General features: G+C 37.7%; 1 long non-coding RNA gene and 1 pseudogene across 1 annotated transcript; one reads left to right on the top strand and one right to left on the bottom strand.

Annotated features, from left to right (window-relative positions):
* The first annotated feature begins 8,484 nt into the window (after positions 1 to 8,484).
* Positions 8,485 to 8,916, top strand: LOC106736029 (40S ribosomal protein S23 pseudogene; annotated as a pseudogene).
* Positions 8,917 to 9,136: 220 nt separating this feature from the next.
* Positions 9,137 to 21,671, bottom strand: LOC102501024 (uncharacterized). Its single transcript, XR_333164.2, has 3 exons — positions 21,543 to 21,671; positions 19,597 to 19,673; positions 9,137 to 9,939 (listed from the first exon to the last, which is right to left on the bottom strand). It is a non-coding gene; the product is annotated as an uncharacterized LOC102501024 (long non-coding RNA).
* Positions 21,672 to 23,925: the final 2,254 nt, after the last annotated feature.

Below are 23,925 nucleotides of genomic sequence, written 5' to 3'. Positions count from 1 at the left end.
GTTTATTGTGAATCAAGCTCCTATAAATATTCATATATATATATATAGGATGCCTAAAGTTAGACTTGTGTTCATGGAAATGTATATATCAGCTGTGTTTGCTATGAAAATATTTAGATTAATTAAGGTCTTTAGTAATTCAATAAAATGTGGGGAGAAAACAGTATAGAAAGCAAACATAGATACCAGAGACAGTGTGGGAAGAGAGTGTGAGATGGTAGAGGGTAAGAGATAGGGAATCAAGGATAGGGGAGGGACCAGCAGTTGGCGTAATGGCTATGTCGCTGGACTCCCACGTAGTCGACCGTGGTTCGAGTGCCAGACCCAGTGGCTTAAACTCACGCCAGGCGCGTGTGCATATGTGCCCAAGATTCCAAGAGGAGAATGGAGGAGAAGGGATTGCAGCGTGGCCATCCCCTCTGGGGGGTGATTTCTTGCTTTCTATCTCTCTGTCTCTCTCTGTCTGTCTGGCGAGTGCACATGCCCTATAGCAAAAACCTCTCCAAAAAAAAAAGGATGGGGGAAAACATCAAAACATACAGAAAACAAGAAATGGAAAATTATTTGCTGACAATAACATGTTTGTTGATGTGCTTGATTGAGGCAATATACAATGTACTCTGGATGGAAAATCTCATTTTATATGCTGTAATAATGTATAGTGAATGAATGCAAATAAATAAATTTAAATTTAAAAAATAAAATAAAAAAATATTCATATATAATTTTTTGTGTAAACGAACGTTTTCATTTCTAATGACTGTCTAGGAGTGCAATTGTTGGATTGTAGGGTAGTCATATGATAGATACATTCTAAGAAACTGCCAGTTTCCCATAATTTACTGTATCTTTTACATTTCCACCAGCAATATATGAGTGATCTAGTTTTCCCATAACTTCCCTATTAGTTAGAATAGTCACTATTTTCTATTTTAGCCATGCTAATAGATGTGTAATGATGTCTTGTTGTTGTTTAAAGTTTTATTTCCCTAATGGCTAATAATGTTACATCTTTTCAAGTTCTTATTTTCCATCTCTATATCTTCTTTATTTATTTATTTATTTTTATTATCATCATAATCTTCTTTATATTACATTGGATTACATATAACTTTACAGTGTATTACATTGCTTTTTCAAAAGGGAATGCCATGCATGTCAGTCAATACAGAGATATTAATCTCCCCACTTCAACATTCAATATCGTTTCTATGATTTTTCCCAATTATTATTATTATTATTCTAATTATTTTTTAAAACAGTCAATCACTACATCTCCATATCATCTTCAGTGGCATGTCTCTTTACATCTTTTTCTCATGCTTTATTTATTTATTTATTTATTCTTTTTTACTGTTGAACTGTAAGAGTTCTTTATATTTTTTAGATATTATTCCTTTGTAAGACATGTGATTTGCAAATGGTTTTTCCCAGTATATTATTTAATTTCTAATCTTATTACCAGGGTTTCTCACTAATAAAAGTGCAATTTAACAAACTTCTCTTTTAGTGTCAAGTCTGAGAACTTTCTTAACTCTTAATCCTGAAGATTTTCTACTTTTGAAAAAAAAAAAACTTTACAATTTTATGTTTTATGTTAAAGTCTATAATTTCTTTAAGTTTATTTTTGTGTAAGATGTATGAGAATTAGGTCAGAATTTTTGTTTTTGCCTTTGTAAACGTCTTAACTTTTATTTGTATTGACTTATTTTACTGGCCAGAAATTTCAGCAATACGTCAAATAAGAGCAATGATATTACATTCTTGTCATGCTTTTGACCTTAGAACGTATTCCTTTTGATGTCTGTAGAGTCTGTAGTGATAATCTCTGCTTCATGCCTAATGTTTGTAATTATTAATCTTATTGATTTTTTTCAAAAACCAATTTTTTTTGTTTCCTCTTTTTTTATTCTGTTTTGATTTCATGATTTTTTAAAAGAACTATTTTATTTAACTTCATTTATTACTACTTTTTTTCAGTTTGGTCAGACAGAGAAAGAGAAACAGAGGGAAAGCAAGAAAGCAAGTCCAAGCCACAAGGTCCAGGACTTAAACCACAGTTGGCCATGTGGGAGTTCAGCACCTTTAACCACCATGCCAGCTGCGGGCCCCATCAGTTTCATGATTTTTAAATTTAAAAAATTGACATGTAATTGCAGGGTGCAATGTTATTTTTTTCAGTATGTGAATAGGATGTGTAGTGATCAAATCAGGGTAGTTAACATAGTCATCATGTCAGACAGTTGTCATTGCTTTTTACTACAAACATTAAAAATCCTCTTTTAGGGACCAGCAGATGGTGTAATAGTTATATCTCTGGACTCCCACATGGTTGACCACAGTTAGAGTTCCAGACTTGGCAACTTGAAACTCATGCAGGGTGTGTGTACATGCGTGCCCATACTCCAAGAGGAGAATGGAGGAGAAAGGATTGTGGCGTGGCCATCTCCCTTGGAGGGTGATTTCTCACTTTCTGTGTCTTTGTTTGTCTCTCTCTGTCTCTCTGGCAAGCACATGTGCCCTATAGCAAAAATCTCTAAATAAATAAATAAATAAATACATTTTAAATTATTTTAGCTAATTTGAAATATGCAATAAACTATTGCCATAGTTATTCTACTGAACTATGTAATTATCCAATGATAATTTTGTACCCATTAACCAACATCTTTTTGTTCCTCCCATCCCATCCTTTTTAGCCTCTAGTAACCACTCTAGTAACCACTCCTGCTCTATGCTTCTATGAGGTCATCTTTTTTAATTTTTACACATGAATGAAAACATATGTAACTTTTTTGTACCTAGCTTATTTCACTTAGTATATGTCCTCCAGGCTTGTATATGTTGCTTCAAATGACAGAGCTTCACTCTTATTGTTTTCCTTATAATGAGAGGGAGTGAGAAAGAAATTGATATTTTTTACAAGATTTTGCCACATAATTGTCTTCCTTCCCCAGCCTTCCAGTCAGCTAGGACCACGGCTGTGCACCACTGCAACTGGCCTGTTTAGGTTGAAATGAGAACTGATTCTGGTCCTCTCATGCAACCTCAGCTACTACACAATGGCACCTTCCCACTTGCACCATCGTAGCTGGGCCATGAATTTTATTGTTTTTTTTTTTAATTATTTTTAAGGTTTTTGCCATAGGGCATGTGCACTCAGGAGAGACAGAGACAGTGAGAGGGAAAGTGAGAAATCACCCCCAGAGGGGATGGTTATGCAGCAATCTCTCTTCCTCCATTTTCCTCCTTAGAATTTGAGCACACGCACATATATACTCATCATGATTTTCAAGGCTGGGACTTGGACTCAAACCATGGTCAGCAAGGCACGAATCCAGTGCCTTAACCACTGCACCACTGCTGGCCCCATAATTTTTTAAATGGATAGACAACATTCCATTGTGTATATATATCTTATGATTTGTTTATCCATTCATTCACTGAGAGACACTGGTTGTTTCCGTAACTTGCCTAATGTGAATAGTGTTGTAATATATACTGGAATGTAGTATCTCCATGACATACTGGTTTCCTTTCCTTTGTATATATGAGGAACCTTTAAAAAGTTCCTGGAAAATGTGTATTATAAAAAACTATACATGGATTTCTATTTTTTTGCACCAAAATAAACTCATAGTTTAATAAACTCATAGTTTATTTTCCCACAAACTTTTTTAAGTGCCTTTGTATGCCTTATATTGGCTGAGTCATATGGCAGTTTTATTTTTAGCTTTTTGAGAAACTCCTTCCTCTTTTCCAGGTCTGTACTAATTTACATTCTTACAAACAGTGTAAAAACTTCCCTTTTCCCTGTGTCAACAGCATTATTTTTTTGTATTTTTAATTATATTCATTCTAAATGAGATAAAATCTCATGTTGTTTACTTTAAAATATATTTTGGATGTTAATTCCTTGTCAGATATATAACTTGCAAGTATTTCTTCCATTCCATTGGTTGCTTGCACTGTTGTTTCCTTTAATGTGAGAAACTTTTTACTCCATTATACTTTCATTTATCTGTTTTTGAGACCATACTTTTGAGATGGTATCTTAAAAAATAGTATTCAAAAGTATGTCATGAAACATTTCTGTTTTCTTCTAGATGTCTTGTATTTAAGCCTTTAAGTATTTTGAGTAGGTTTTAAGTAGGTAGGAACCATTTCAAATAGTGAAGACCCTTTCATAAATATGTGAATTTAATTTTGAGTTTTCTGTTCTGTTCCATTGGTATGTTTATGCTTCTGTTTTTGTGGCAGTACCATGATATTTGGGTTACTCTAGCTTTATAGCATATTTTGAAATCAGATGGTGTGATGTCTCACTTTTGTCTTTTTGCACAGGGTTTGTGTGTGTGTGTGTGTGTGTGTGTGTGTGTGTGTGTGGCTATTTGGTGTCTTTTGTGGTTCCGTATTAATTTTATTATTATTGTTTCTATTTCTGTGAAGAATGCCATTGGTATTTTTATATAAATTCCATTGAGCTTGTAGATTACTTTCAATAATAGAGACATTTTTAACAATATTGTCCTTTCAATACATGAATATGGGATGTCTTTCCATTTTCTGGTGTCTTCTTTTTCACATCCTTGTGTTGCTTCAATTCATAGTGAAAAGCTTTCAACTTTTTGCATTCAGTATGTTATTAGTTGTGGGTTTGTGATACACAGCCTTTCTTATGTTGAGATATGTGCTTTCTACACCCAGTTTACTGAGAGCCTTAATAATAAAAGATGTCTAATGCTTCTTCATGAGTTATTTAATATGATTGAATGATTCTTATATTTCCTTCTGTTGATGTGATGTATCATGCTCATTGGTTTCCGATGTCAAGCCATCTTTGCATCCCTAAGATAAATGGTGTATAATCTTTTTTTAAGTTATTTTATTTATTTAATTTTACCAGAGAGAGAGAGAAAGAGACAGAGAGAGAGAGAGAGAGAGAGAGATAGAAAGTGGGAAAGCAAGACCCAAGTCTAGGACTCGAATTGCAGTTGACCATGAGGGAGTCCAGAACCCTTAACCTCCATGCCACCTGCTGGCCCCCATGGTGTATAATCTTTATCACGTGCTGTTAAATTTGGTTTGCTAGAACTTTGTTTAGGATTTTTGCATCTAAGTTTACCAGGAATATTGCTCTATAGTTTCTTTTTCATTTTGTTTTTGTCTTTTGTTTTGTTTTGAGGGGCCAGGAGTTATGTGTGTGAGAGTGTGTATGTGTGTGTGTGTGTGTGTGTGTGTGTGTGTGTGTATGAAGGTAATGCTGACTTCATAAAATGATTTTGGGAGAATTCACTCCTTTCACTTGAATATTTCAGAAGCATTTGAGGAAAATCTTTCTTAGTTCTTCTTTAAAAGTTTTGTATAATTCAGCAGTGAAGCCATCTGGTCCTGGGTTTTTCTTTGTTAGGAGATCTTTTATTACAGATTCAACTTGATGCTTGTTATTGGCCTGTTCAGGATTTCTATTTCTTCCTGGTTCAATCTTAGTAGATTGTATGTGTCCAGGAATTCATCCATCTCCTTTAGGTTTTCCAACTTGTTGATGAATAGTTATTTGTAACAGTCTAATGATATTTTGTATTTCTGTGATATCAGTTGTAGTGTCTCCTTTTTTTGTTGTTTCAGATTTTATTTATTTGGGTGTTCTCTCTTTTTCTCTCTCTTTTAATCTAGCTAATAGTTTGTCAATTTTGGTTACTTTTTCAAAAGTTCAACTTTTTATTTTGTTAACCTTGTATACCTTTCAGGAAGGTTTCTATTTCATTTATTTCTGCTGTTATCTTTATTATTTCTTTTAAAATTACTTTTAAAAAATTTGTGGTGGGAGGTAGCTGGTGGCATGGTGGTTGAGGTACTAGACTCCCACATGGCTGACTGCAGTTCAGGTCCTGGATCTGGTGACTCGAAAAGCATGCTAGGCATGTGTGTGTGAATGCCCAAGATCCCAGGAAGAGAATGAAGAAGGGAGTCAGCATGGCCATCCCCCCTGGAGGATGATTTCTCACTTTCCCTCTCACTGTCTCTGTCTCTCTTCAGTAAGTACACATGCCTTATGACAAAATCCTTTAAAAAAGGCAAATTCATTTTAAAAAAAAGTTTCTAGAAGGCATGCATGCTTTCCAGAGACGGCAGAGAGAGAAGGGGAAAGTGAGAAAGCACCCCTGAAGGACTGTGGTCATACCATTTCCTTCTCCTCCATTTCATCGTCCTTTTGGAATTTTGGGCATGCATACACACATGCCCAGCATGTTTCTCAAGCCAGCAGGTCTGGGACTTGAACTGTACTGATGATGGTCATGTGAGATCCAGTTACCTTAACCACCACACCATGAGCTGGTCCCTTCTTACTGTTTTTGATCGTTTGTTCCTGCTTTTCTAGTTTTTTAAGATGCACAGTCATGTTGTTTATTTGAAATCATTCTATAAATTGTCACAGAATATGTGCACTCACCAGGGAAGGAGGGAGAAAGAGAGAGAATGCACCTTCCAATGAGGTGTGTTAGTATTACAATCCTTCCATTCTCCACCTTATAAGGGTTTAGGACATGCACGCATATGATCCCTGCATGTTTTTCAACCTGCCAGGGCTGGAACTTGCACTACAGTTGGGCATGTGAAATCTAGCTCCCAATGCACATAATCACACTATGGAGCCGGTTACTTATTTATTTTTGTTTGTTTGTTTTTTGATGTGAGCATTTATTCCTCTATACTTCCTTTTTAATGCTACATTTGCAGTATCTTATAGATTTTGATGTGTTTCCATTTTCATTTGTTTCAAGAAGTCTTTAAATTTTTTAATTTCTTTATTGACCCAGTAGCCATTCAGGAGCACGTTGTTTAGTTTCCATTTATTTATATAGTTTCCTAAGTTGCTTTTGTTGATTTCTAGTTTTATTTTGTGTGATCACAAGAGACTTGATAGAGATTATTTCTATTTTATTTTCAAATTTTTGAGGCTAAATGTTATCTAACATATGGTCTATCCTGGAGTATGTTCCATATACTGATGAGAAGAATGCGTATTCTGTAATTATTGGATAAAATATTCTGTAAACGTCACAGGTCCATTGCAATTTAAATCTGATGCTTCTTGGTTGACTTTCTGTGTAGGTGACCTGGCTAATGTTAAGTATGGGGTGTTGAAACCCCTGACTATTATTGCATTTGAGTCTATTTCTCCCTTTAAGTGTAGAAATATTTACTTTATGTATCTGGGCACTTAGTGTACATATATTTATATATTTTATATCCTCTTGCTGAATAGATTCTATCACTATATAATGAACCTCTTTGTCTCTTTTTATAGATTTTGACTTGAAGTCAATTTAACCTGATATCGATATAGTACTCCTACTTGCTTTAGCTTTCCATGTGCATAGAATATCTTTTTCCATCCCTTCATTGTCAATCTATTAGATATCTTTACAGATAAGGTGACTTTTTTATAATTAGCACATACCTGCACCTTGCTTTATTTACTTATTTTTTTTGGAGAGGTTTTTGCTATAGGGTGCGTGCGCTTGCCAGAAAGACAGAGCTAGAGAGACAGAAAGCGAGAAATCATGCCCGGGGTGATAGCCATGCCGCAATCCCTTCTCCTCCATTCTTCTCCCGGGATCTTGGGCACACATGCACATGCACCCGGCGTGAGTTTAAGCCACTGGGTCCAGGACTTGAACTGCGGTAGACTACATGGGAGTCCAGCGACATAGTCATTACACTAACTGCTGGTCTGCTGCACCTTGTTTTTTATCCATTCAGGTAGTCTATACATTTTGATTGAGGATTCTATCTAGATTCAAGGTTATGAATAATAGATGTGGATTTTCTCCTGTCATTGCATTGATGGGCTTTGCATTTCCTTTGTTCCTTTCTTCTTTTTTTTATTGTTTATCTTTGTGTTGTGGTGGTGTTCTATGGTAATATGACTTGATTACTTTTTCTCTCTTATTCATGAGTCTGATTTACCAGTGAGTGTCACACATTCACATGATCATGATGCTAGTTATCTTCATTTTGTTTATGAAAGAATGGCTCTCAAGTTTTTTAAGGTTTTTGCCATAGGGAGTATGCACTCATCAGAGAGAGATGCAGAGAGGGAGAGACAAATTGCATTTTATAGGAATGATCATGGTACAATCCCTTCTCCTCCATTCTCCTCTTGGGATTTTTGGGCACACACACACACACACACACACACACACACACAGACACGTACCCCGTGTGATTTTCAAGCTACCAGGTCTAGGACTTAAATTGCAGTCGGTGGGAATCCAATGCCTTAACCACTATGCCACCTGCTGGCCCCCATAAATATTTTTGGATATTATCTGTTGAAGATAACGTCTATAGTATTCTCAACTGGACTGGTGAGAAATGTATACGTGCTGGAATGTTCACTTTGCAAGCTAAGTGACATATGAGATTGAATGTCTAAAAGAAATCGAACTTTTTGCTTGGGCTTGTGGCACCAGCAGGATGGGCAAGTGTCGTGGTCTTCGTACTGCCAGGAAGCTCCGTAGTCACTGATGGGGCCAGAAATGGCATGATAAACAGTATAAGGAAGCCCATTTGGGTACAGCCCTGAAGGTCAGTGCTTTTGGAGGTGCTTCCCATGCTAAGGGAATTGTGCTGGAGAAAGTAGGGGTTGAAGCCAAACAACCGAATTCTGCCAGCAGAAAGCCTGTCAGAGTCCAGACTAATCAAGAATAGCAAGAAGATCACAGCTTTTGTACACAACAGTGGTTGATTGAACTTATTGAGGAAAACGATGAAGTTTTGGTTGCTAGATTTGGCCGAAAAGGTCATACTGTTGGTGACATTTCTGGAGTCCTATTTAAGGTTGTCAAAGTAGTCAATGTGTCTCTCTTGGCTCTATACAAAGGCAACAAGGAAAGACCAAGATCATAAATTTTGATGATGAAAACACAATAGTAATACATTTTCATACGCTTAAAAAAAAAGACATTGAAGTAAATAAATAAATAATATTTTTGAAAAGCCAAACTAGTTATGATAAAATCTTGGTTTTGGTTGTATGGAAAAGACTTTATTTCTTCTCTCATTTAAAGTATAGCTTTTCTGAGTATAGCGTTCTTAGTGGGAAGTTTTATTTGTTTGTTTGCTTTGTTTTCTTTTCTTTCCCAGCACTTTGGATATATTATCCCATTTTCTTCTGGCCTCTAATGCTTCTACAATGAAATCTGCTATTAGTCCAGTGGAGAGTCTTAAATGTGGCTTGGCACTTACATCTTGCTGTTTTTAGGATTCTCTGTCTTTGACTTTTGATAATGTACCAGTAATGTGTCTCAGTGCAGATCTTTTTGGATGGGATCTACTTGGTGTTCTTTGTGTTTTCTGAATCTGAATGTTTGTATTTGTCCCAAGACTTGGGAAATATTCAGCTCTATTTCATGAAATAGGTTTTTTATTACTTTTTGTGTTTCTTCTCTTTCTAAAACTCCCATGATGCTAATATTTTGTGTGTTTAGTGGTGTACCATAGTTCCCATAGGCATTATTTATTCCTTTTTATTCTTTTTTTTTCTTTTCTTTATTTCTTTTCCCCCCTTTGGTGTGACTAGGTTATATCAAGAGATCAAGTTCAGAATTTCTTTCTTTTTTTTCACAAATAGGACCTTATTTGTCACTTTTGAAAGACCAAACTTGGAACAGATTCTGGGGCTGGTGGCTCATATCCATCAGCACATTTAACTTTAGTGCCCATTTCATTCCCAGTAGCCTCACTATGAAGCTCTATGAGTTTTCTCAATTCAAACTTGGACTTCCCCAGCATTTTTACTTTTCTGACGAAGACATCATGGACTGACATCTTTTCCAATGCTGCCTGGAATCAGTTTATTGACTGCTTCTTTCAAATCTCTTGTCTGCACCTCCCAGGTCACAAGTTCTATCATCTTCAGAGTTGGCAGACCTGTTGATGTTGAACATAAGAGATTTTTCACATCTGATTGGTGTATGTTTAGTAAAATCAACACAGAGACAAAGCAAATTACTGTCAGTAGTCTTGACTTCAACATGAACTTCAGTCATGGTCTACCAATTTTTTTTTAAAGAGAGATTTCTTACTATAGGGCACATGTGCTCACAACAGAGACAAAAAATACAGAGAGACAGAAAGAAGAAATCACCCCCCGGGGGATGGCCATGCTGCATTCCTTTCTCTTCCATTCTCCTCTCAGGCTCTTGGGCATGCACACACATACACCCAGCATGAGTTTAAAGTTGCCGGTGCTGGCACTCGAATAAACTGTGGTCGACTACGTGGGAGTCCATCTTTGTAACCATTATGCCATCTGCTGATCCCATGGTTTGCCATTTTTTGGACCATGGAACACATTTTGTCACAGGTAAGATCCATGCTGTGTAAGTCAGGGAATTTTTGCTCCAAACATCCTCAGTAATTAGATCAAAACTCCTATAAGCAACTTTATAATTCTGAAGATCTGCAAGGCTCACTTCAAACACACAGCCCTTAAGGCCATCAGATGCAATTTTGGGTCCTTGAGTTCTGGTGACTAGTGTTTTTCCAATATTTCTTATATTGAACATAGCAGGCGCTTTCACATCATACCAGTCTTAGAAAATGAATTAGTCACTTTCTTCTTGGTCCCCATTTTGCTGCCTTCTGTAAGACACTTACTAACAGATATGGTCCTAATCTGAGAGCTAAGAGATTAAGTTCAGAATTTTTGTCTTCTGCTTGATCTAGCCTGCTATTAATGCTCTCAATTATATTTTAAACTGTATTAGTGGTGGGCATCATGGTGTGTGGTTAAGGGAGCTGGTTAACATGGCTAACCAAATAGTCCAAATCCTAGCCCTGGTGACTTGAAAAACATGCCAGGCATTTATGCATGCATTGCACAAAGTCCTGACAAGACGTAGAAATAAAGAAGGGATTGCAGCATGACCATGCATCATTAAGGGGTGCTTTCTCCCTTTCCCTGTCCCTGTGTTTCTCTGTTTCTCTCTGACAAGCATGCACATACTCTGGCAAACTTAAAAATTAAATTAATTAATTTAATTTAATTTAATAAAAAAAGAGCCAGGCATGGTAATGCCTACCTATAGTCCCAGCTGAAAGGTCGAAGTAGGAGAATTTTAGCATGGCAAGATCTTGTATTTTAAAATAATAAATAAAGAAAGGAACCTCTCCTTCGGGCCCAGCTCCTAGCAAAGCAAGAATCCGTGTGCATCTGAGGTAGGCCCAGCTCTGCCCCATTAGCCAGAAACCCTAAGCCTCTGCCCCAAAGCTCTCTTTCCGGCCCATCTCCTAGCAAAGCAAGCTTCCACACTTTGAGGGTCTAGTCTGGTGTAGCTGCATACTAGTGAAACATCTGAATACTTTTAAGGTCATAGAAAACCTCTACCCCCACTGAACTGCTACAGAAAGGGAGAAACTCATCTTCATAAATCTGAATTCAAATCTCTTTCTGTGGATACCACATTGCAAAACACAGTAATAGAGGCAAAATAGGCATCAAAGTGCCTCACAGTTAAGTGAAGTATATGAGCTTACAGTAGGAGGAATCTCCAACAAATTAGCCAAATGCAAATATACCACTAAATGACTAGAAGTCAGAGAAGAGAGACTGCAAAGTGAGAAACACAGTAGGGAGAAACACGGGCTGTAGTGAGTGCAGCTCATCTCCTCTCACACACCTCTGAATTCTTAATTAAAACTCCTCAACTCAGCCCAGTTTCTTTAGAAACTGTGAGGACTTTGTAATATCCAGTTCCATCTACAAAAGTGCAGGTTGCTTGATGAAGATCAGGGAAACAGAACTGCAAAAATATTGCAGGTTATCTTCTCCTACACACCTCTAACACTCAGAAGGTAGACAGTAACATATAATCCATTAGATGACAGGAAATTGCCAGAGGCACAAGAAATATGGGAAACTAAGAAAATGTCTCTCTCCTTAGAGGAAAGAACAGCCCTTCATCTTCCACAGACAGTACACTGGAACTCGCAGAAATGTCAAGTAAAGATTTTAAGATATGCATAGTGACAAAGCTAATAGAGATGGAAGAGAAGAGAGACAATGAACTCCGGAAGATGTAGGAGAAAAGAGACAATGAGTTCCAGGAGGTGAGAAAGTTATTGGATGATCTGAAAGAGGAAATACATACCATACAAAAAGAATCAAGTGGAATTGTTACAGATGAACGCTGTAATACAAGAAATCAAAACCTCCCTTACAAGTATTAAAAGCAGATTAAATCATGTAGAAGATTGGATCTCTGATGTAGAAGATCTCTGATCTAGAAAGACTGAGAAAATAACCCCAAAAATGAGAATAATATATGAGTAATGCTAGATACCATTAGATACCCAAACATCCAGATAATCACTATCCCAGAAGGTGAAGAAACTAAGGGCATTGATAATCTACTTCATGAAATCCTGGAAGAAATCTTTCCAAACCTAGAAAGGCATTCAAAGATCTAGTCCCAAGACATACAAAGGACCCCAAATAGAATCAACACAAGAAGATCTTCTCCAAGACACATTATAGCCAGATTGACAAATACCACAGACAAAGACAAGATACTAAGATTGGCAAGAGAGAAACGGCAAGTTACCTACAAAGGATATCCCATCAGGCTAACAGCAGACTTCTCATCGGAAACAATGCTAATGAGGAAAGAATGGAAAAATATATTCAAAGTGTTAAGTGACAAACAATTTCAGCCAAGAATATCATATCCAGCAAGAATATCCTTCATATGGGAAGAAAAGCCCGAAACATTCTTAGATAAACAAAACCTAAAAGAATTTATCAACACTGGACCAGCTCTTTGAGAAGTTCTGAAGGGAGTGCTATACCAGAAAAGCTAAAGATAGACAGAAATAAGAGAACAAAAATGACCTAGGGAAAGGCCAACTTAATGGTAGGGACAAGTTTGGAACTATCAATAATAATGTTGAATGTTAACTTCCAGGATTTTAATAGACAGATCAGACCACAGTAACACTGCAAATTCAGCTCTATATTTTGTAGAGCCTGAGATTGCATAAGACTGAACTGGATGAAACAGAATTCTGTGACTTTTGTCTAAAACATTACTGATTTTCTTCTATGCTTTGTCTTCTAGATTTAAGGATTTGGGTTCTCATATGAGTTGTTGATAGGTTCAGCAATTTGTTAATTTTTTTTATTGAAACAGAAACTTTTCTCCCTTCCTGAACCCTTTGCAATTGGAAAATATTTCTGAGCATTCTTATTTTGTGACAGAATGGCTATTTGCATAAATTCAATAATACAATAGTTATCTGTTGCCTTGCATCAGAAGTTGAATTCTTATTAGGCTTTCTGCAAATAAGAGACCAAATTGAGATTAACTAAAAATTTTTTGGCAAATAAATTAGTTTATACCTCTCTTTAGTAAAACAGGGAATGGAGAGAGAAAAAAATGTTTCAGAAGAAAATTACAGTGCACTTGTCACTAGATTCTAGCTTTTTCCATATTTTTATTTAAGATAGTTTGTGAATCAGTAAAATGTGAAAAAAAAAGTTCAGTATGGAAGTGAGGGAGAAGAAAGGAGAAGAAAAAATAAGTAAAAGTATGCTTAATTGACAAAAAAGGAGAAACTATTTGCTGATGATAAGGTATAGAGTAATAACTTTGTCTTGACTGACATACACTGGAAAAAGAAATGTTGTACACTGTAAAGACATGATTAAATGTAAACAAACAAACAAATAAATAAAATTTAAATAAGTAAATAATATATCTCCAGGATATATTATTTTTTCTTTATGACAGCTATTGTTTTGTCAAATTTCTCATTTATATCTTATCTTGAGTTGTTTTACTGATTTTATTGAATTGGTAATCTTTTGGGGGGGGCATCTATTTGGATATCAGTAACATAATTTTTTACTTTCTGGCTTGTAAAGAGAATGTACCCAACATGAAATACATCTCAGACCAGTTCAGTTGAGAACACGATACACGTTATCATCAACAGTCAATAAACCATTTCTATGTCCCACAAATGTCTTGCGTCTTTTTTTTTCTCCCTGATTTCCTTCCCTGTACTCTTCCCTTCTCCCATTCTCCCTCCTTACTGTCTCCAGTGTCTATAACTATTTTCACTGTTTTAATGTCCTCCAATCTTAATCTCTACCATAGAGTGTGGAAAATTGGTATATATTAACTGGAGACATACAATACCTCTCTTTCATAGCTTCACTCATAAATCTTCTATATTTGACCACTTTCTATCAAATGCCAGGGTCTGGTTTTTTATGGCTGAATAGTATTCCATACAGTTAGCTGTGGTATTTCCTTTAATCCTCAACAATTTCTCAATCTCAGTCTTTCCTTGTTCTTCATGATTTTTTGATATCTAAAGAACAAGACTAGTTCCCCCTCTCTCACAGTAGAATGTCCCTTAGTTTGAGTTTGTCTGTTTTCTTACGATTATATTCAAGTTATGCATTTTTGGCAGGAATACCACAGAAGTGATGTTACAAATGCTCATCTATGTTCATGGTTTTCTCTCCCATAATTCAACCAACCATAGATCAATGACATTTGGAAAAAATAATTTTTTGAGAGATTTTTATTATAGGGTGTGTTCACTTGCCACAGAGACAGAGAGACAATGAGAAATTATCACCAGAAGGGATGGCAATGCCTCAGTCCCTTTTTCTCCATTCTCTTCTCAGGATCTTGAGCACATGTGCACACATGCCTAGTGTGAGTTTCAAACCACCAGGTCTTGTACTTGAACTGCAGTGAGCCATGTGGGAGTCCAGCATCTTAACCACATGTCACCTGCTGGCCCCAGGAAATAATTTCAAAATAACAATGTAGCAATTAAAATAATACAAATGGGTAAAAGTATGCTTAACTGACAAAAAATGAGAAACTATTTGCTGATGATTATGTATATAGTAATACCCTTGTCTCAATTGATGATGGTATTTGTGTTGGAAAAAGAAATGTATACTGTAAAGACATGTGATAAAATGTAAATAAATAAGTAAATAATTTAAAAATAATGATAATATAGAGCCAGTCTATAACCTAGTAGTTGAGGGAGCCAGATCCCACACAGCTGGCAGTGGTTCAAATCTCAGTCCTGGTGGATTGTAAATCATGACAGCCACATGTGCATTCATGCCTAAAATCCCAAAAGAATGGGAAAAAAGGAATTATGGTGTGACCAATTGCCACTAAGAAGTGCTTTCTCTTTCTCCCTCTCTCTGTCTCTCTCTCTGGCTAGCCCCATGCCTTCTGTCAATTAATAAATTAAATTAAATAATATAAATTTTAAGACAACACAACAATTACATATTTACATCATAATAGACAGTATAACTAATTTAGAGATGACTTAAAGTATATGGGAGGTCAGGGCTAGCATATGGTGTGGTGGTTAAGTGTTGGACTCCCTCATAGTTGACCATAACTGGAATCCCAGACCAGCAGCTTAAAGATCATGCCAGGTGTGTATGTGTGCATGCCCAGAATCCTGGGAGGAGAATGGAGGAGAAGGGATTGAGTGTGGCCATCTCCTCCAGGGAGTGATTTCTCACTTTCCTCTCTCTATCACTGTCTCTCCTGCAAGTGCACATGTCCTATTGCAAAAACCTAAAATATATATATATATTTTTAAAGTTGTGGGAGGATGGGGCCAGCAGATAATATGGTGGTTGAAGCACTGGGCTCCCACATGGCTGACCATGGTTCGAGTCTGGACCTGGTGGCTTGCTTTCTCACTTTCCCTCTCTCTCTTTCTCCCTCTCTCTCTCTGTTCAAATTAAAAAATAATAATGATAAACAAAATTAAATAATTCTTTTTTAAAAAGTTGTGGAAGGATGTGTGTAAGTTATATGCAAATACCATGCTATTTATATAAAAGATCTAAAAACCTGGGGTTTGGGTATCTGTGGGAATCCTTGAACTAAATCCCTATGGATACTGAAAGACGATTATGTTTTTCCTGGTTCATCATATCAGGAAGCATGAAATGTTTGTTCATCCCATTACTGGTAAGGTTAATTTCAATCAGTTGATTAAGGTCTTCCTGTATTTTAAATACAGAAGACAAAGTGGTTTTTTTTAAAGAATTATTTGTGGAGCTGACAGGTGTCATGGCTGTTGAGGGCACTGGACTCCCACATGGCCGACCTCGGTTTGAGTCCTGGACCTGGCAGCTTGCTTTCTCACCTTTTCTTTCTCTCTTTCTCTCTCTCTCTCTCTCTCTCTCTCTCTCTCTCTCTCTCTTTGTCCCTTTCTGATCAAATTAAAAAATAATATAATAAATAAACAAATGAAGTTAAATAAAAAATTCTTTTAAAAAAAGAATTTATTTAATTTAACCAATTAATTTATCCCTTTCATTTACTATACAGCACATGTTCTCACCAGAGAGAGACAGAGAGAGAAATATAAGAGAGAGAAATGAAAATGCAAGTTGCCAGGTCCAGGACTTGAACTGCACTCAGCCATATGGGAGTTTAGCACCTTAAAGTCACTATGCCCTGCTGGCCCCAAGGACAAAGATCCTTAAAACTTTGGAAAAAGAGTCCCAAAAGCTTCAATTTGTTGTAAATTATTTTAAGTTTCTTTAAATGTCCTAAATCACAACAGGATCATAGAAAAGGTGAGCCAATGTTATTCGTATGGTTACCACCATGAATTTCATTTTTGGTGTACCAGATAAACTTTAGCATTTTCTCTAGTTGCTTTCAAGCTATCCAATAAACATTTGAATTCTTAGTCATTCAACAGAAGAATTCTGTAATTCTACAGGCCAAAGAATACTCTTCACCTTCCCATAATCCTTAGAACTATCAGCATTGGACATTTTTAATGTTCCAGACAGGCCCATGTAGAGACATTTTTTTCTTTTCCTTTTCTTTCTTTTTTCCATGTGTACTTGCTAGGGAGAGACAGAAGAGAAAAAGTGAGAAATCACACCCCGAGGCATGGCTATGCCATGATCCCTTGTCTTTTGTTAGCCTTTGAGCATTTTGGGCACACATGCACACATGCCTAGTGTGTTTTTCAAGCCCTCAGATCTGGGACTCAAATTGTCCAATGAGTCATGTGGAATCCAGCACCTTAACCACCATGCCACCTGGTGACCCCACAGACTTTTTTTTTTAGATTTTTGCCATAATGTACTTACACTCACCAGAGAGAAGTAGAGAGACAGATAGAAGGACAGTAAGAAATCATGCCCCAAGGAGAATGGCCACACCACAGTCTCTTCTCCTCTTAGGATTCTGGGCACACATGTCCACTGTATGATTTTCAAGCTTCTGGCTCCAAGCCTCAAACCTCAGAGTTGGCCATGTGGGATCCAGTCACCTTATCCTCTGTGTCACCTGCTGATCTGGCTCCACAAACTTTTTTTAAAAGTTCATTTCTTCCTTTATGAGAGAGACAGAAATCCTGACAGGGTCTGGTCATGATACAGTCTTCCCCTCAGCCTTCTAGTCAGCTCCCAAGGTTCACCTGCTGTGTTCAGGTTGACCAGAGTCTGAACGCTTGGCCTTCCCATGGGTTCCAACATTGTGCAGCACCACCTTGGTTAGATCCCATGCACCAGCGTTTTATGCAGACCTTGCTCTTGGACTAGAATTACTATAAACTCTGTCCTTTTGTCCACTACATACCTCCTTACTCACTTGCAACCTTTTTTCTTAAGAGGTTTTTGCCACAGGGCACGTGAGCTTAGAGAGAGAGAGTGAGAGGGGAAAGTGAAAAATCACCCCTCAGGAAGAATGACCACGCTGCAATTCTTTCTCTACATTCTCTTCCTGGGCATGCATGCACACACAACCATCATGATTTTATTTTTTATCTTTTTTTTTTTTTTTTCCAGAGAGGATTTTGCTATAGGGCGTGTGTGCTCGCCAGAAATACAGAGAGAGACAGAGACAGAAAGCAAGAAAGCATGGATGGCCATGCCACAATCCCTTCTTCATTCTCCTCTCGGGATCTTGGGTATGCATGCACATGCACCTGGCATGAGTTCAAGCTGCCGGGGCTGGGACTCGAATCACAGTCGACTACATGAGAGTCCAGTGACATAACCATTACACCAACTGCTGGTCCAGCCCATCGTGATTTTCAAGCCTCTGGATCCAGGATTTGAATCACAATCAGCATGTGTGAATCCAGCAGCATAACCACTATGCCATCTGCTGGCCCTGACATTTGTAACATTTTGACTCCATTTTATTTGACATGTTTTTTGGCTCCATCTTTTGTTCCTTGGGGTTGGTATTGTCAGGATCCAAGCCAAAGTGCCTCCTTTCTTTCTTTCTTTCTTTTTTTTAGAGAGAGATTTTTGCTATAAGGTGTGTGCGCTCACTGGAGAGACAGAGAGATAGAGAGACAGAAAGTGAGAAATTACTCCCCTGGGGGGATGGCCTCACCACATTCCCTTCTCTGTTCTCCTCTGAGGGTTTTGGGCACACACACACACTTGTACCCAGTGTGAATTTCAAGCTCTCAGGACTGGGACTCAAACCCAGTCAGCCATGTGGGAGTCCAGTGCCCCAACCACCAGGCCAGCTGTGGTCACTGTTTTCTTGTTTTTTGTTTTTTGGGTTTATTTTGAAGTTTTTAAACTTATTTCATCTATGGATGATGTAGAGAGAAAGTAACAGACAGCATCCCCAACAGGGTCTTGGTGCCATGATCCACCACCAATTTCATTCAGCCTGGATCATAGGCATGTGTGCCTGGCACATTCGGAGAAGTCTCTGGACACGATCTCAGGACCTTCACATGTGGATCAGCCTTGCAGAGCATTGAATTTTTTAGCTGTGGCTCTGTCTGCTCCCATAAAGTATCTCTTTATTGTGAGCTTGTTTATCCACAGGAGGGTAGAATGCAGCGAGCAGGAAACTGAGATGACTATTTTTTTATTCAATGAATAACTTAGCTAAGGACACACAGGTAATCTGTGTCTTCAAATCCAGTGCCCTCAACATTACCTATCCAAGGCTGTCCCAATCCCATCTCCCAGCCTTGGCTAAGGAGCTGAACTACCGCCCTTGCCGTAAGAACTTGATCTAGCCTTCAGATGAAAGCAAGACCTGAGCGCTTCATGGTTTCCTCCTACTGTCCTCAACTACAAGAAGACTAATGCCAGGTGGGACAGTAGACTGCAGCTAATTCTCTCCAGCTTCAAAACAGATCCAGCTGGGAAGTGGCCAGTAGGTGGTGTGGTGGTTAAGGGTGCTGGACTCCCACATGGCCAATCACAGTTTGAGTACTGGACCTGGTGGCTTGCTGTCTCATTTTCTCTTTCTCTCTTTTTCTCACTCTGTCCATCTCTGGTCAAATTAAAACAAATAAATAAATAAATAAATAAATAATAAAGTTAAATAAAAAAAACCAAACAGGGGTCCGGCAGGTGGTGCGGTGGTTAAGGCGGCTGGACTCTCACATGGCTGACAGTGGTCTTAGTCCTGAACCTGGCAGCTTGCTTTTTCACTTTCCTTCTCTCCCTCTGTCTCTCACTGGCCAACTTAAAATAAATAAATAAATAATGACAATGAATAAAAATTAAAAACAAAAAAATAGGCCTACCTGGAAAATCTGCTTCCTGAGCTTTATTCTTCTTGTACCCACTCATCCAGCTCTTCAAAGGTAGTAGTATGGTAGGGCTGGAGACAGAGGGAAGGAGATAATTTAGCAGTTTTTTTTCCTAGTGTCTTGAGGCTGTGGTATCTTTACGGAGTTTCATTAAGGAAGGAAGAGGAAAATGAACTTTGTCAACTGTATAAGCAACTAATTAGTATTAAATCTTGATATAAGATTCTTCAATAGTGGCATAAGAATATGTCCAAAATGAAGTGTTCAGCCCTTCCTGAGCACAACTATTTCACCTCCCATCAAGTCCATTTTTGAGGGGCTTCTCTCCATGTCTGAGTTTTCCAGTTTTCCTCTCTAGAGGTAGTGGTAAGAAGAGGGGACGAGCTAGCTGCATGCCTATTGCAGTGGTACTGTGTTGCTCAAGAGACACTGCAACCCAAATGGCCACTGCAGTTCAAATCCTTGGTCCAGTCAGCCTGAGACTCAAAGGGAAGCACATGAGTGAGCACGAGTTGACCGGCTGAAGCCTGGGGGACGAGGGATCATGCATACAGACCCTGTGGAGAGTGCCTCGCTCTCTCTGTCACTTTCTCATGCGCATTTGTACATGCTCTATCATAAATGGAGAAAAATAAATTTGTAGACAAGTGGAATTAAAGTATGAGTTTATTTATAAAAGAAGAAAAAGGGGGAGAAGGAAGAGGAGACAGAGAAGGAAGAGGAGAAGAATGTGGCGAAGTGGAAGAGCTGGCTCCAACTAGACTCGTTGCCCCAGGAGGGTTTTTACCATGAAGGCAGATGCTTTTGAAGATTTCTCCTCTATGTAATACACAGCTCTGTCATTAACCAAATTGGGCCGATTTGGAACAAAGTCCAATAAGAGTAAAATATCTTCCTGTCTCCAAGTCTTTTTAAAATGCCCTTTATCCAATCCAATAAATCCTTTGATTTCTTCTGGACTTACTGAAGGGGATAAAAGCAACAGAGATAAAGCTTAGGCAGTCATACTGTCATTTATTGTGATATTTGATATCTGAGCTTTTGTGACTCAGTAATAATAATGTGTTGCTGCTGATATTGATTCACCTCTTCAATAAATGAAAATGCCGTATGATTCATTATTTATGTCCCCTTTGTTGAGATTAATATAGGCTCTTAGGCATCCAACCTTGATTTAAGAGTCTTGTAAACTCTCCATAGTTTATAGAAGACCTGGCATATATGAAAATAACTGCATGAAAAAATCAGAATGCCTTTTTAAAATTTTTTACTCTCAATTTGGGACCTGTGACTTAATCTCTATAAAATGGAGATAATAACACCTAATTTCTCAACCTAGGAATCTTCTTTATTTATTTATTTAAAAAATTCTTAGGTTTTTGCCATAGGGTGTGTGTGCTCACCAGAGAGAGACAGAGAGGGGGAAAGTGAAAAATCACCCCCACCAGGGGGATGGCCACACCACAATCCTTTGTTCATTATCCTCTCAGGAATTCAAGCATGTATGCACACATGCCCAGTGTGATTTTCAAGCTGCTAGGTCTGTAACTTGAACCACGATCAGCCATGTGGGAATCCAGTGCCTTAACCACCACATCACCTGCTGGCTCTAAACCTAGGAATCTTAAATGAGCATATGTAGTGACCAGCTTCAACAAACTTTAGTTTATTAAATCATTTTTACTCCTGAACTAAAATGTATACTTATTTGCACGATGCTATGGCCCAAACCGCACCAACAAAAATTCTGAATTATGAGAATTATCAGTATTTCCCTAGCAGTCATCTTTAAGAGATACATAAGTCCATGAAGAAATTACCCAGCTAATCCCAATGATAACTTTCATATTGATTCCATATGCTTCTAAGCAACCACCTTTATTTATTTATTTGATTCCCTTTATAGCAAAACTCCTTAAAGCACTAACTCTAGTCGTTACCTCTTACTCTTCCTTGACATGTATTGTCAGTTTGGAACATTCTTAGTCATGGTCTAGTGAAATGCACTTTCCTTCTCTTTTCTTTCCCTTCTGCATCTGGCCCATGAGAAGGGGCTTCTGATTCAATGATCTTTCTCTAGGTTGAGTGTCTCCATGCTCTGGAATGGGAAGGCGAAGACAGTGGATGTCAAACTCTCAGAGTGTGTGAAAACAGAGATTGCTGGGTCCCACCCTCAGAGGTTCTGAATAAGTGAATCTGAGGCAGGGCTCATGAATTTTCATTTCTAGCAAGTTTCCAGGTGAGACCAATGACACTAGAACACACTCTGAGGACCACTGAAATAGGAGATCAGGACCCTATTACTTTCAAAATAAGCTAAATTTTCCAGCCTAGCCTTATCTTTGCACAGGTGTTACTTTGAAACATCAAAGTTTCAATGATTCTACCATTTTAATTCTGAAACAACTTAGAATCCTGGCAGGAAAGAGAAATGTTATTTATTGAGCCCCTCAATAACCCAACAGATAACATTTATTAGTTGTCACACGTCATTTGGTGGTCCAAGTGCTTTACATGTTTTACCTCATGTAGTCTTCACCAAAACCCCAACATTATCTTACTGTGCTTTCTTTTCTTTTTAAAAAAATAATGTACCAGAAGATGTGCATGCTCATTGAAGAGAGAGAGAGGGAGAGCCCTCCATGCTGTATGGTCACTTTGCAATCCCTTCTCTCTTATTTCTCCTTTTTTTTTTTTTTCCAGGATTTTGGGCATGCACATGTACACATCTAGGGTATTTTTCCAGGCAGCTGGTTCTGGGAATCAAACCATGTAGTTGGCCATGTGGGATCCATCTGCCTTAACCATCATGCTTAAGGTTGGCCCTATCTTGCTTTTCAATAAAGAGAGTTAGCCATGAAAATATTAATTTTTCGGGTCATTCTGTTGTAGAAACAGGATTCAAAACAAAGTGATATGACTTTAGAGCTGTGGCTTTCGCTCCTACATTATGCTGCCTTGTCTGTGCCAAAGTAAAGGCCATCTGAGTTTGATCTATGTTCAGAGAAGCCATGTCTTCCCATCTAATTGTTTATGACCTGTATTTACCTTTAATGATGTGGCATAAACTTCTCTCCCGAGGATATCATGGTCAATCACAGAGATAGCTACAGATGATGCTAATGCCACAGTATTGAGGACAGAAGTCTGACTGCTTTTCCCTGTTTTCCAAGATCCCTTCCAGAGGGCCTGGGATGAGTCATGCCCACAAACATTAACAGACCATCTTTGCCCTTCTGACAACAGGACTCTTACTACATCCTGTTCTTAGGACAATATCTTGTGAGGTATACAAGTCCCCTTATCTCTGTTAAAGTACTCTCTTTCCTGATGCCTTTTCAAAACACAGACCTTCCTTTCCAATTACCAACCTAAGTATTGTAAAACCCACATATGGCCCACAAGCCCCCTGCCTTCCAGATGTCCCACCTTTTTTGGGCAGAGCAATGAAAGAACTCTTTTTACTAAATTCCAAACCTTGTCTCTCACTCTCAAAATCAAATAAAATTAACCCCTATATCTGATCACCTTGAGAAAAGTATGTTTACCTTTCTGTGGGTCAGTCACACATATTTGTGTTTAGAAATAAACTGCATTAACTATTATTTCTGCAGAGTTGGTTATTTCTGTTGATGGTCTAAACTCTGAGGATATTATATTGTTGAACAAAGAAATTAAGACATATATTAGAAAAAAATTTTGTATTTTTAGATTTATCTTATTAAAAAATGTTAATGCATTCATTCTACAATTATTAAACACTACTGGTTGGCATGCAGTTGGGGAATTTTAGTGTACCTAATATATAGCACACTTCTCTTCTCCAGAGTTCAGAACCAGTTGAGAAGTAGATGGGCAGTGTATTAGTTTACTGAGTCTCCTGTAATTGGAAGACACATCAAGAAGCAGGAAAATGTGATAGTTAATATAAACAGATGCACAGATGGAAAGAATGCTGGAACTAGAAGACAAGGGTTTTTTTAAGATTTATTTATGTTAAATTTATTAAAATTTCTTCTTCTTTAATTTTGACAGAGAGAGGCAGACAAAGAGAAAGGAAGAGTGAGAAAGCAAGCCACCAGATTCGGGGACCTGAACTGTGGTCAACCATGCAAGAGTCTAATGCCCTCAACCACCACGCTACCTGCTGGTCCCAGACAAGGATTTTAATATAACAATAGTATATATGTTACGAGCTTAGGGTGGGAGAGAAGGCAACAACATGCACGTAGGTTTTATCCCAGAAGTAGATACTGTAGAAAAGAAGCAAATGGAAATGTTATAACTGAAAATATATATTATTAGTAACTAAGATTTTAGTAT

The sequence above is a fragment of the Tupaia chinensis genome, unplaced genomic scaffold (assembly GCF_000334495.1).
Source record: "Tupaia chinensis unplaced genomic scaffold, TupChi_1.0 Scaffold000007_1, whole genome shotgun sequence".
Lineage (NCBI taxonomy): Eukaryota > Metazoa > Chordata > Mammalia > Scandentia > Tupaiidae > Tupaia > Tupaia belangeri.
Note: the sequence above shows the minus strand (reverse complement) of the source record. Positions and strands in the feature narration are given on the sequence as shown.